This window comes from Cetorhinus maximus, chromosome 2 (genome assembly GCF_964194155.1).
Source record: "Cetorhinus maximus chromosome 2, sCetMax3.hap1.1, whole genome shotgun sequence".
In the NCBI taxonomy this organism is placed as follows: Eukaryota; Metazoa; Chordata; class Chondrichthyes; order Lamniformes; family Cetorhinidae; genus Cetorhinus; species Cetorhinus maximus.
In genome coordinates, this window is record NC_135880.1 from 192594481 (window position 1) to 192606959 (window position 12479).

General features: G+C 43.6%; 1 protein-coding gene across 5 annotated transcripts in view; it reads right to left on the reverse strand.

Moving 5' to 3' along the window:
- Positions 1-12479, reverse strand: part of LOC144668789 (CMP-N-acetylneuraminate-beta-galactosamide-alpha-2,3-sialyltransferase 4-like) — a 171771-nt gene that overhangs the window by 105875 nt on the left and 53417 nt on the right. The gene's annotated exons all lie outside the window — the stretch shown is intronic.

The window sequence follows — 12479 nt, forward strand, 5'->3', positions numbered from 1 at the left end:
TGTAATCAGCTCCTTTGCGCTCCTCCGTGTAAGAACTTCTCATTAGTGTGCAAGCCTTTGTCCCTCGCTTCCAATGAAAATCATGACTTACATTCCAGTCCTCTCCATCACAGTTAGCTAAGCAATAATGCTTGCCAAGCCTGACAAATTTACTGTTAAGCGTTTTGAGTGTCCAGTTTACGACTTTTCTTGGACTCTGCACAAAACACCACTCCCAATAACAAACCTTCAATTCCTATGAGCCATAGTGTGACTTCGCACACAACGTTTGGTGATGTAGTACGCCCAGGGATTCAACAGAAACCTTTGTCTCTGATTTATGTCAAAGTGACTCAAACAGTAGAAAGAAAAACATATCAGTCAGACTGTGCGATTCCACTATAGATTCTGAGCCCAGCCAGATAGCTGGCTCAGGCATGTGTCACCTTGCACCTTTCTCTTTTTTTTTAATTCATTGGGTGTGGGCATCGCTGGCCAGGCCAGCATTTATTGCCCATCCCTAAAATTGCCCTTGTTCAGAGGGCATTTAAGAGTCAATCACATTGCTGTGGGCCTGGAGTCACATGTAGGTCAGACCAGGCAAGGACGACAGATTTCCTTCCCTAAAAGGACATTAGTGAACCAGATGGGTTTTTACAACAATCGACAAGGGTTTCATGGTCATCAATAGACTGGAAAAATTCCAGATTTTTATTGAATTCAAATTGCACCATTCAAACTCGGGTCCCCAGAGCATTACCCTGGGTTTTTGGGTTACTAGTCCAGCGACAATGCCACTATGCCATCACCACCTATGTACCTCTGTAGGTTTATCAAATGCAAAAAGTGGCAAAAACAATCAATGCAGAAAAGTTAATCTGATTACAGAAGAAAGAAAAACCAGTAAAAAAAACCTTTAAATGACAGTTACTAGTCCAAACTGTAGTTCTATTTTAAGCTATATAAGACCAGTTCGGACCAGTATCAGTCAGTGCCCAAGTTTTATTGGGTTTTCGTTCTGCATCTCCCCAGGTGCAAAAATAATATTGACACAACATTTGGCTAAGTTAGATCAACATGTGTACAACATCTTGGAGTTTTCATATAATTACAACCACGTTTCCACCCACTACATTGCAACCAAGAAGAACTGAAGAATTAGGAAAAAGATTGTCCCCTAAAGCAGCGACCATTGATCACAGAGATGTCAATCAAGTGGATTCAAAAAGGCACTGTCCTCAGAAACCTCTCTCAAACTTTCAGTTATCCCCATGCTACAACAGTCTTGGTAATGGCCAGAAAAACAATATTAAGGAATAGTGTAAAAACAGGATGGCTCACGGGCAGTCCAGCTCCCAAGCGATCACTCCTCCTATGCCCCTACACTTGACCATATGCTGCAATTCTCCCCCAATCTTCTCTCTTCCACTGGTCATCCATGGCTCTGATAGTCGACCCTAACTACAATTTAACAACTAGTTTAAACCTCCCATCCCCATATGTCTCCTCCTTAGTTTTCTCTCACTGCATCTTTCTCAAAAGATGGCTTTCAAATTTCTGCATTTCTTTAGACATTAAGACTACGCTTCTGCACTGGGCTAAGACTCAGTGTGTTTCTAAGCTGCCACTTTACCTAAACTAACTTTGATTAGCTTACATTCCTTCCCTCACCTCTGCTGAACTTGTGACCGGACAACTAATTCTGCTGACTTTTCCATCTTCAGCTCATTTAGTTTCTGGCCAGAAATGATTCTGCTAGGCTGAAGTACATTCCTCTGCCACTTCTCGATCTAATGGTGACCATCCAACATCTGTCTCCTGCAACAGATTCTGCACATCTCCTGGATCTTGATCATTCCCACGGAAATATTTTCATCAGCACATGTGCTGAAATTCTATCACAAAAAACTGTTACAGTGTAGTAGGAGGCCATTTGGCCCATCGTGTCTGCACCAGCTGTCTGGCACCAAGTTAAAATGCTCAATCTCCTGCCTTTTCCTCGTAACCCTGCACATTGTTCCTATTTAAATAATCATCCAATGCCCTCTCAAATGCCTCAATTGAACCTGCCTCCACCACACTTCCAGGCAGTGCATTCCAAACCCTAACTACTCACTGTGTGAAAAAGTATTTTTCTCACCTCGCATTTGCTTCTTTTGCAAAACATTTTAAAACTTGCCCTCTGGTTCTCGATTTGTTTACGAGCAGATCTACTCTGTCCAGACCCCTCATGATTTTGAAAACTTCTATCAAGTTCCCTCTTAGCCTTGTCCTCTCCAAGGAAAACAGTTACAACTTCTCCAATTTTTCCTCATAACTAAAGTGTCTCATCGCTGGAACCGTTCTCGTAAACCTCTGCTGCCCTCTCTCCAATCCTTCCTATAGTGTGGCGCCCAGAACTGTACACAATACTCCAGCTGAGTTCTAAACAGTGTCTTATGTAAGTTCATCAAAACTTCCCTGCTCTTGTACTCTATGCCCCTATTAATGAAACCTAGAATACTGTATGCTTTAGAAACAGCTCTCTCTACCTGTCCTGCCACCTTTAATGACTTATGTACATGTGCACACAGGTCTCTCTGCTCCTGCACACCTTAGGATAGTATCCTTTATTTTATATTGTCTCTTCATGTTCTTTTGTACCAAAATGCATCACCTCACACTTCTCCACATTGAACTTCATCTGCCACCTATCTGCCCACTCCACCAATGTGTCAATATCCTTTTGATGTTCTACCCTGTCCTCCTCTCAGTTCACAATTCTCCCAAGTTTTGTGTCATCCGCAAACTTTGAAATTGTTCCTGCACACCAAGAACTAGATCATTTATTTATATCAGGAAAAGCAAGGGTCCCAATACCAACCCCTGGAGAATTCCACTACAAACCTTCTTCCAGCCTGAAAAATACCCATTAACCATTACGCCCGGTTTCCTATCCCTCAGCCAATTTTGTATCCACATTGCTACTGTCCCTTTTATTCCATGACCTATAACTTTCCTCACAAGTCTGCTGTGTGGTGCTGTGTCAAAGACCTTGTGGAGGTCCATATGCACATCAACGACCTTGCCCTCATCAACCATCTCTATTACCTCTTCAAAAAACTCCAGCAAGTTAGTTAGACATGATTTTCCTTTAACAAATCTATGCTGACTCTTCTGAATCAATCCACATTTTTCCATGTGACTATTAATTCTGTCCTAAATAATTGTTTCCAGAAGTTTCCCCAATTATTTACAATATATATTAATGACTTGGATGAGGGAAATAAATGTACTATCGCCAAGTTTGCGGATGACACAAAAATAGATGGGAAGGCAAGTGGTGAGGGTGACACAAAGTCTACAGAGGGATATAGACAGGTTAAGTGAGTGGGAAAAAGCATGGCAGATGAAATATAATGTGGGAAAATGTGAGGTTATGCACTTTGGCAGGAAGAATAGAGGAGCTGAATATTATTTAAATGGAGAAAGACTGAAGAAAGCTGCAGCACAGAGGGATTTGGGGGTCCTCGTGCATGAATCCCAAAAAGCTAGCATACAAGTTCAACAGGTAATAGGGAAGGCAAATGGAATGTTAGACCATAAGACCATAAGACATAGGAGCAGAAATTAGGCCATTCGGCCCATCGAGTCTGCTCTGCCATTCAATCATGGCTGATAAGTTTCTCAACCCCATTCTCCCGCCTTCTCCCCGTAACCTTTGATCCCCTTACCAATCAAGAACCTATCTCAGTCTTAAATACATTCAATGACCTGGCCTCCACAACCTTCTGTGGCAATGGATTCCATAGATTCACCACTCTCTGGCTAAAGAAGTTTCTCCTCATCTCTGTTCTAAAAGGTCTTCCCTTTACTCTGAGGCTGTGCCCTCGGGTCCTAGTCTCTCCTACTAATGGAAACATCTTCCCCACATCCACTCTATCCAGGCCTTTCAGCATTCTGTAAGTTTCAATCAGATCCCCCCCTCATCCTTCTAAACTCCATCAAGTATAGACCCAGAGTCCTCAAACTTTCCTCATATGTTAAGCTTTTCATTCCTGGGATCATTCTCGTGAAGCTCCTCTGGACCCTCTCCAGGGCCAGCACATCCTTCCTGAGATACAGGGCCCAAAATTGCTCACAATATTCTAAATGTGGTCCAACCAGAGCCTTATAAAGCCTCAGCAGCACATCCCTGCTTTTATATTCTAGTCCTCTCGAAATAAATGCCAACATTGCATTTGCCTTCCTAACTACCACGTCAACCTGCAAGTTAACCTTAAGAGAATCCTGGACTAGGACTCCCAAATCCCTTTGCACTCCAGATTTCTGAATTCTCTCCCCATTTAGAAAATAGTCTATGCCTCTATTCTTCCTACCAAAGTGCATGACCTCACACTTCCCCATGTTGTATTCCATCTGCCACTTCATTTGGCCTTCATTTCAAAGGGAACGGAGTATAAAATAAGGAAGTCTTGCTAAAATTATACAAGGCACTAGTTAGATCACACCTAGAATACTGTGAAGAGTTTTGGTCCCCTTATCTAAAGGAAAGATATGCTGTCATTGGAGGCACTCCAGAGAAGGTTCACTAAGTTGATCCCGGGGATGGAGGGATTTTCTTCTGAGGAGAGGTTGAGTAGGTTGGGCCTGTACACACTGGAGTTTAGAAGAATGAGAGATGGCCTTATTAAAACATATAAGATTCTTAGAGGCCTTGACAGGGTAGAAACAGAGGTTGTTTCCTCTTGTGGGAGAGTCTAGGACCAGAGGGCATAATCTCAGAGTAAGGGGTCACCCATTTAAAACAGAGATGACAAGGAATTTCTTCTCTGTGGGTAGTCAATCTATGGAATTCTTTACCACAGAGGGCTGTAGAGACTAGGTCGTTAAGTATATTTAAGGCTGAGATAGACAGATTTTTAATCAGTAAGGAATCAAGGGTTATGGGGTAAAGGCAGGAAAGTGGAGTTGACGATTATCAGATCAACCATGATCTCATTGAACGGCAGAGCAGACTCGGGCCGAATGGCCTACTTCTGCTCCTACATCTTATGGTCACCACCAAAGTTAAAAGGACTAGTCTAATTGCAGGGCAGATCTTTACAACCTTTTTTGAACAAGGGCATAATGTTTGCAATTCTCCAGTCCTCCAACACCTCCTCCGAATCCAGGGAACATTGAAAGGTTATTGCCAGCGCCTCTGCAATTTCCTTCAATATTCCGGTCCCGGTGCCTTATCAACTTTAAGTACTGACAGCTTATCCAATACCTCCTTATCAATTTTAAGCCCTTCTTGTGATCGAGTTTCCTCCTCTATCACCACGGCCTGGGCAGCATCTGCCTCATAGGTAAAGACAGATGCAAAATATTCATTTAACATCTCAGCCACACCTCTTGCATCTATGTGTAAATCCCCTTTTTGGTCCCTAATTGACCCTGCTCCTCCTTTTACTATTGATGTGCTTATAGAATACTTTGGGATTTCCTTTTATGTTAGCAGCCAGTCTTTTTTCATAATCCCTCTTTGCTTCTCATATTTGCTTTCTCACATCCCTTCCAAACCTTCTGTATTCAGCTTGGTTCTCAATTGTATTTGCTACCTGACACCTGTCGTAAGCACTTTTCTTCAACTTAATTTCTATCTCCTTTGTCATCCAGGGGGCTCTGGATTTGTTTGTCCTACCCTTCCATTTTGAGGGAACATACCTTGACTGTGCCCAAACCATCTCCTCTTTGAAGGTAGCCCATTGTTCAGCTACTGTTTTTCCCACCAACCTTTGGTTCCAGTCTATCTGGCCCAGCTCCGTTCTTGCCCCACTGAAGTCCGCTCTCCGCCAGTTGATTATTCTTACCCTGGATTGACCAATGTCATTTTCCACCATCCTCCTAAACCTTATGATACAATGATCACTGTCCTCTAAATGTTCCCCCACTGTTACTTGATCTACTTGGCCCACCTCATTCCCAAGAACCAGGTCTAGCAATGCCTGCTTCCTTGTTGGACTGGGCACACACTGCTGTACGAAATTCTCCTGAACAGAGTCTAGGAATGCTTGTCCCTCACTGCGACTTACACTACCACTATCCCAGTCTATATGCGGGTAATTAAAGTCCCCCATTATAATAATCCCACAAGGCAATCTTTGCCTGGAACTCCCCAATTTTATTAACTATACTCCATGCAGCGTAACTTCATTACTTGCTCCCGTACTCCGACTCCATCAATTAACTTACCATTCTTTATTTTAGTGTTATCTGCCTCTCCCAGCATTTCATGCACCCTGGTGTTACATTCTAATAGTCTCTTCTGGTTTCCACGCCCCTGCCAAGTTAGTTTAAATCCTCCCCAACAGCACTCGAAAGGAACTCAGTCCCGGCTCTGATCGGATGCAACCTGTCCAACTTGTACAGGTGCCATCTCCGCCAGTTCCAGTCCCAGTATCCCATGAATCTAAAGCCCTCCCTCCTGCATCATCTTTCCAGCCACGCATTCATTTGTCTTATCTTCCTACTTCTGTACTCACTTGCACGTGGCACTGGGAATAATCCGGAGATTACTACTTTGAAAGGTCCGGCTTGCTAATTTTCTACTTACCTAAATTCCAATTGCAGGACCACATTCCCCCTTCCTACCTATGTCGTTAGCACCAATGTGCACCACGCCCTCTGGCTGTTGAACCTTCCCCAAAAGAACGTTCTGCAGCCATTGTGACATCCTTGAGGGAGACAACAAACCATCCTGGCATCAAGTTGATGGCCACAGAAATGCCTGTTTGTTCCCCTAACTAAAGAAAGAATCCCCCATCAGTACTGGCCTTCCACTCTTCTTCCTCCCCTCCTGTACAGCTGGGCCATGGTGGCACGGGCTTGGCTCTTGCTGCACCCCTCCAAGGATCCACTGCCCTCACCGATATCCAGAATGGAAAACTGATTAGCGAGTGGGACCTCTGGGGACTCCTGCACTACCTGCCCATTTCTCTTGGACTGTCTGGTGGTCACCCATTCCCTATCTGCCTGCTTGCCCCTAACTTGTAGTGTGACCACCTCTCTGAACGTGCTATAAAACATAGTTCGCTGCCTCACGGATGCACCTCAGTGACTCCAGCCACTGCTCAAGCTCTGAAATGCGGAGCTCAAGCTTGTGCAGCCAGTGACACTTCCTGCACATGGGCTCGTCTGGGTCACGAGAAGTGTCCATGACTCATGTGCCACAGGACAGGCCATTCTGCTTGGCTAAGCTGTCCTGCCATGCCAATGACTTCTGGATTCACCTGACACATCTGTCTCCGAACTTGAGTAACAGTTCACTGATGCTCCGTGCCAACTCCACCTCTATGTCAACATTATACACCATGGGACCTCTGACTTTAACTCTGGACTCGCTCCTATTGTCTCCTCTCTATTCCCCCGTGTACAACCAGATTATGTACCCTAATAATTGCTGAAGGAATGCGTAACTTGAGTTTTCTCTATGTTCCACTCATATGTGCATTTTGACTACTATTATAGACCGGAGGTCATCACTTTAATTTCCACTTTTTCCTCCCCTTTATTACTTTTCTCTTTACCCCTCTCATGTCATTATGCCTCCTTTCATTTCTCTCCTCGCAAGCATTCTCCCCATCCCAATCCTTAAGTAATCTTCGACACTCCTACGTTCAACTCCCTTTTAGATAAACCTACAGTTTCCTTTGGCATCCTCTGAAGCAACCCCAACCTACTCTCCCCATTGACCTTCCGGTCAGCCAGCACACTGGGGAGTAATCTTGCTAATCTCCTCCCCATAAAACTCACCCCTCCCAGCGCTGACACTGTGAACTCTGCCAGTGGATCAGCTCTCACCGACCCTCTCCATATAACCCTCCAGAACGTCCATTCACTTGTGAACAAGACCCTTGCCATCTCTGTGCTCATTGTGAATGACTGCACGAACATCATGGCCTTGACAGAAATCTTCCACCACTGGCCCAAGACGACTGTGGTGATGGCAGTGGTGTGGCTTTCATCACCAAATCACACAATGGCCTGTCCCCTTATTCCTCTGGTACTTTCCCCTCCTCTGAGCAACTCAACTTATTCACCCCCCTCAATTTTCCTTTAAGATCTGTGACCTCTACTGTTCATCCAAGTACTGTAAAAATTTCTCACCGAGATATTTCTTTCTCAGCCTCTGCACCCAGAGGGTGGTGACAGTCTGGAATGCGCTGCCTGGGAGGGTGGTGGAGGCGGGTTGCCTCACATCATTTAAAAAGGACCTGGATGAGCACTTGGCACATCATAACATTCAAGGCTATGGGCCAAGGTTCTGGTAAATGGAATTAGGTAGGTAGGTCAAGTGTTTCTCACATGTCGGTGCAGACTCAATGGGCTGAAGGGCCTCTTCTGCACTGTGATTCTGTGAAGGTGCTCTCTCTCTCTCTCTCTTCAGGCACTGTTCCCTCCCCTTCAAATTTGCCATCATCTCCCCTCTCCTCAAATAACTTTACAAACATCCTTGCAAGTGACCACCCTATCGCCAACCTTCCTTTCCCTCTCAAGGTCCTGGAATGTGTGGTTCCCTCCCCCAATTCTGCGCCCACCTTTCTCAAAATTCCGTGTTCAAATCCCTCCGATCAGTTTTCTGCCACAGAACTCTTACCAGAAAGGAAAAGGAAAGCAAAAAAAAAAAAAATTGCATTTTTATAGCACCTGTCACAATCTCAGGATGTCCCAAAGCACTTTACTAACAAGTGTAGTCACTGTTGAAATGTAGGAAATGAAGCAGCTTATTTTGATCAAAGCAAGCCCCCACAAACAATAATGGGATAATGTCCGAGTAATCTAGTTTTTTTTTTATATATAGTGGTGTTGATTGAGGGATAAACATTGGGCAGGTTACAAGGAAGAACTTGAGTATTCTTCTGGAAATAGTGCAATGGGATCTTTTACATCCACTCGGGAGGGAAGACAGGGCCTTTGTTTAACGAGCCGAATTTGACATGCCCACAGAGGGAGGGTGGGTGCAGAGCGGCCACGTAAAATAGGGCAGGCACTCAACCCACTATCTTCCCGATACCCGAGCTCACCCCCATAGCATGGAGTGGTGGCCAGGCGCCAAGGCTGGCAGCTCACCTGCCATATTCCAAATGAATAATTAAGGGCCAATGAGGGTTTTGAACAAACAAAAATAAACTTTACAAGGTCAAAAAGATAAAACAATTTACAATACCTATCTTATAGCCTAACATTCAAGGTTAATATAGGATACATATGAATTAACAGGAAAATTGTGATTGAATACACCTCACTGCACACTAATTGACAAATGCAACCAAGACACAGTCCACGGATTTCTCAACAACCCACCCAGACATCAGTAAACAGTGAGTCAACCAACCTCGTGAAAAACTCTCTCTCTCGGATTTCCATCTTTACCTTCGAAGATCTCACCCTGGAATTCTCTCCACAAGTCACTCCAAATTGGGTGGCATCAATGACAGCCCACATAGCAGGGTTTCAATCTTGTCTCTTGAGATTCTGTTTCCCTGGATTCCTGAATCCGCACTCAAGCACCAACTCAAGAACAACTTCAGCTCTTTGGCCACACCAAGCAGAATACTACTGCTCCAAAGTGGGCAGCTTCACCCCCAACAGTGCACAGCATGGAGTCACCAACCTTCTGCTGCCCTCCAATTGCCAGGGCTTATCCAGAGTGCTCTTCACTTAGTCTGCTAATTGCAGCCCTTTTTCTGCTTCTCTCTTTTTAATTTAGCTGGGACTTCTTCTTCTCCCTGTCCCCTGCCTGGGACTCTTCTCATCAACGGCGTTCTGCTCCTGATCACATGGCACAGATTTCATGCCATTTTTCTTTATGTACAGACATGCCAGACCCAATGAACTTAAAATGCTGAATTGTGCACATGCAGCCCGCTCCCAGTCTGTGCATGCACAGAAATTCCGAGGTCTGTCAGGATTTCGAGTTCCCAGCCACCCGCTCTCCAACAAGGTAAGTTTGGCTTTCATAACATTATCCATCTGAGCAGACCTCAAGAGCCAAGGTGAAATAAAAGATATAAATATGTACTACAGTTTTCCCTATAATAAACAAGCACTCCCATTTATAATTTCAATAATTTATATCGATTCTTCTTTTCCCACCTATTTCCATTATTTTTAAATCTACAACTAATACCTTGTTAGTCTTTCCACCCCACCCCCACTAGAGCTGTACCTTGAGTATCCTGCCATCCATTCTTAATTAGCACTTTTCTTAGATAATATCACCACCTTCAACACCTCTTTGATCCTTTTGTCTGTGACATCTTTTGATTATCTGCTCCTATCACTGCTTGCTTGTCCCCACAACCACCCCACCCTCAACTTCTCTCTCCCCCCGCCCCCCACCTTAAACCAGCTTATATTTCACCTCTCTCCTAACTATACTTCAGTTCTGTTGAAGGGTCATGAGGACTCAAAACGTCAACTCTTTTCTTCTCCACCGATGCTGCCAGACCTGCTGAGTTTTTCCAGGTAATTCTGTTTTTGTTTCCCATTTATAAACACTCATTCAAAACTTTAAAAGCCACTTACGCACTTAATCCCTTATCAAAATGCACACACTTGTATTCATAACCCCACATCAAAGATAACCAATCCTTTAATTAGTTGACGTTTCGAGTCCTCATGACCCTTTGGCAGAAATTCAGTTCTGCCGAAGGGTCATGAGGACTCAAAACGTCAACTCTTTTCTTCTCCGCCGATGCTGCCAGACCTGCTGAGTTTTTCCAGATAATTCTGTTTTTGTTTTGGATTTCCAGCATCCGCAGTAGTTTTTTGTTTTAATCCTTTAATTAGCTCTTTGAGATGTCAGTCAAACTGAATTTACAGCCCCTCCTGCTAGGATAATTGTAGGTTATGGAAAGCAACCAGGCATTCATAATGACATAATGATTACCCTTGGGGTAAAGTCAACAAACAGCTATTGTAACTGCTAGAACAATATTTTTTAAATCTCACCGACACAGGCAGACTGTGTATTTTTTATTTTTAAAAGGGTTGTGAATTTATAGAATTTGACAGCTTGACTGTTCTACATACCTTATCTGCCCTTTATATGTATTTATGGCTCCTCCATAAAATTGAGACACTCACACTGTGGGATAAAGCCTTTGCTACAGCAAAAACGGTGTCTGTTTGAACTCAGCACGGAGTTCAAATGACCCTGCTAAGTTCAGGTTTCTCATCTGTGTGATTACACCCCACTCTCCCTTTTCCCTGGCTGGCAAAAGTAGGATCAGTTGGAAATGAGGGCAGGACTTCCAGATCTGAGTCCTGTCTGCCATTTGTAAAGATCCGCAGAATCTCCACGAATCCACAAAGCCCTGGTCCCATGTCTCAGCTCTACAAAGGACTGCACCCCTTCACCATTCTCAATAAACACCCATTGGCTTTCAGTAGCCCAGCAAAACAACTGAAATCTTTATGAAAATTATTATATCTTCCTGACAGATGATATTATTGGAATATAAAGTTTTAGAATGAGAGGTGTAATGGGAATATTTGCATTTTAAATAGGCCAGAGTAGCTTGCATTCAAAAGAGGTGGTGAAATGTTACACCTAGCCAGGAGAAGTTAAGAAACAGTGTGTTTGTTTTTCCCAAAGATTACTGGTAAAATCAGTACTATGACAGATTTTTATTATTAGAAAGGTAAAGTCCAAAGACAGTGAAACATTGGGAATTTGCATTCAAAGGGGAAAATATGTATAAAGGAGAGAAGGCTGTATGTAAGGGCAGCCATTTTAAGGTCTAACACAAGCGTGAAAAGCCTCCAGCATCTAAGCCTCAAGTTGCTGTCTTCAAAGGAACTGAGAAAAACTCAATTTGAATTCGACTGTTCAGGGTATCATGTTACTTTGCCTGGGTCTTTTAAAATCTGTGTCTTACTGTTGCCTTAACGGAGGTGTGACTGGGAGTTAGATTAATCAGGGGAGCTCGGGTTATCATAGTATTAAATTATAAACCTATGTATGTACTTAAAATCATTTCTTCTATTAATAAATGTTTAATTTAGTTTTCTAAAAAACTCACTAGTCTTGCTACTACTGAATTCAAGGCATGCATCTCAAAATAAATATACAAATTGCAAAACAGCTGTGGCAGTTGTTTCAAGTTTCCCTTTAGGGTTTGAGCAGCTCAGCATTTACCATCAGCTGTGCCATAACATTATCCCTGACTTTAAACCCACTACCACCTCACCTGCCACATTTCCTCAGCAATCTTCTCCCAGCCATACATCAGTGGACACCCTCTGAGCACAAACCAATCCTTGATCCCTATTCCCTTTCCTTCACAATCAGCTCCTTCCAGCCACCTCACCGATGTCCCGCCAACGTTTTGGTGAACCATATGCAAGCACTTCAAGCTTTTCCGCAAGAGACCTTTCTTCAACCCCTGCTCTTTCTTTTTCTCTTCCTTCCCTTGTTTAGCATCCACTCTCTGATCCTTCCTGAACTCTTGTGTACAATTCAAATTTTGGTG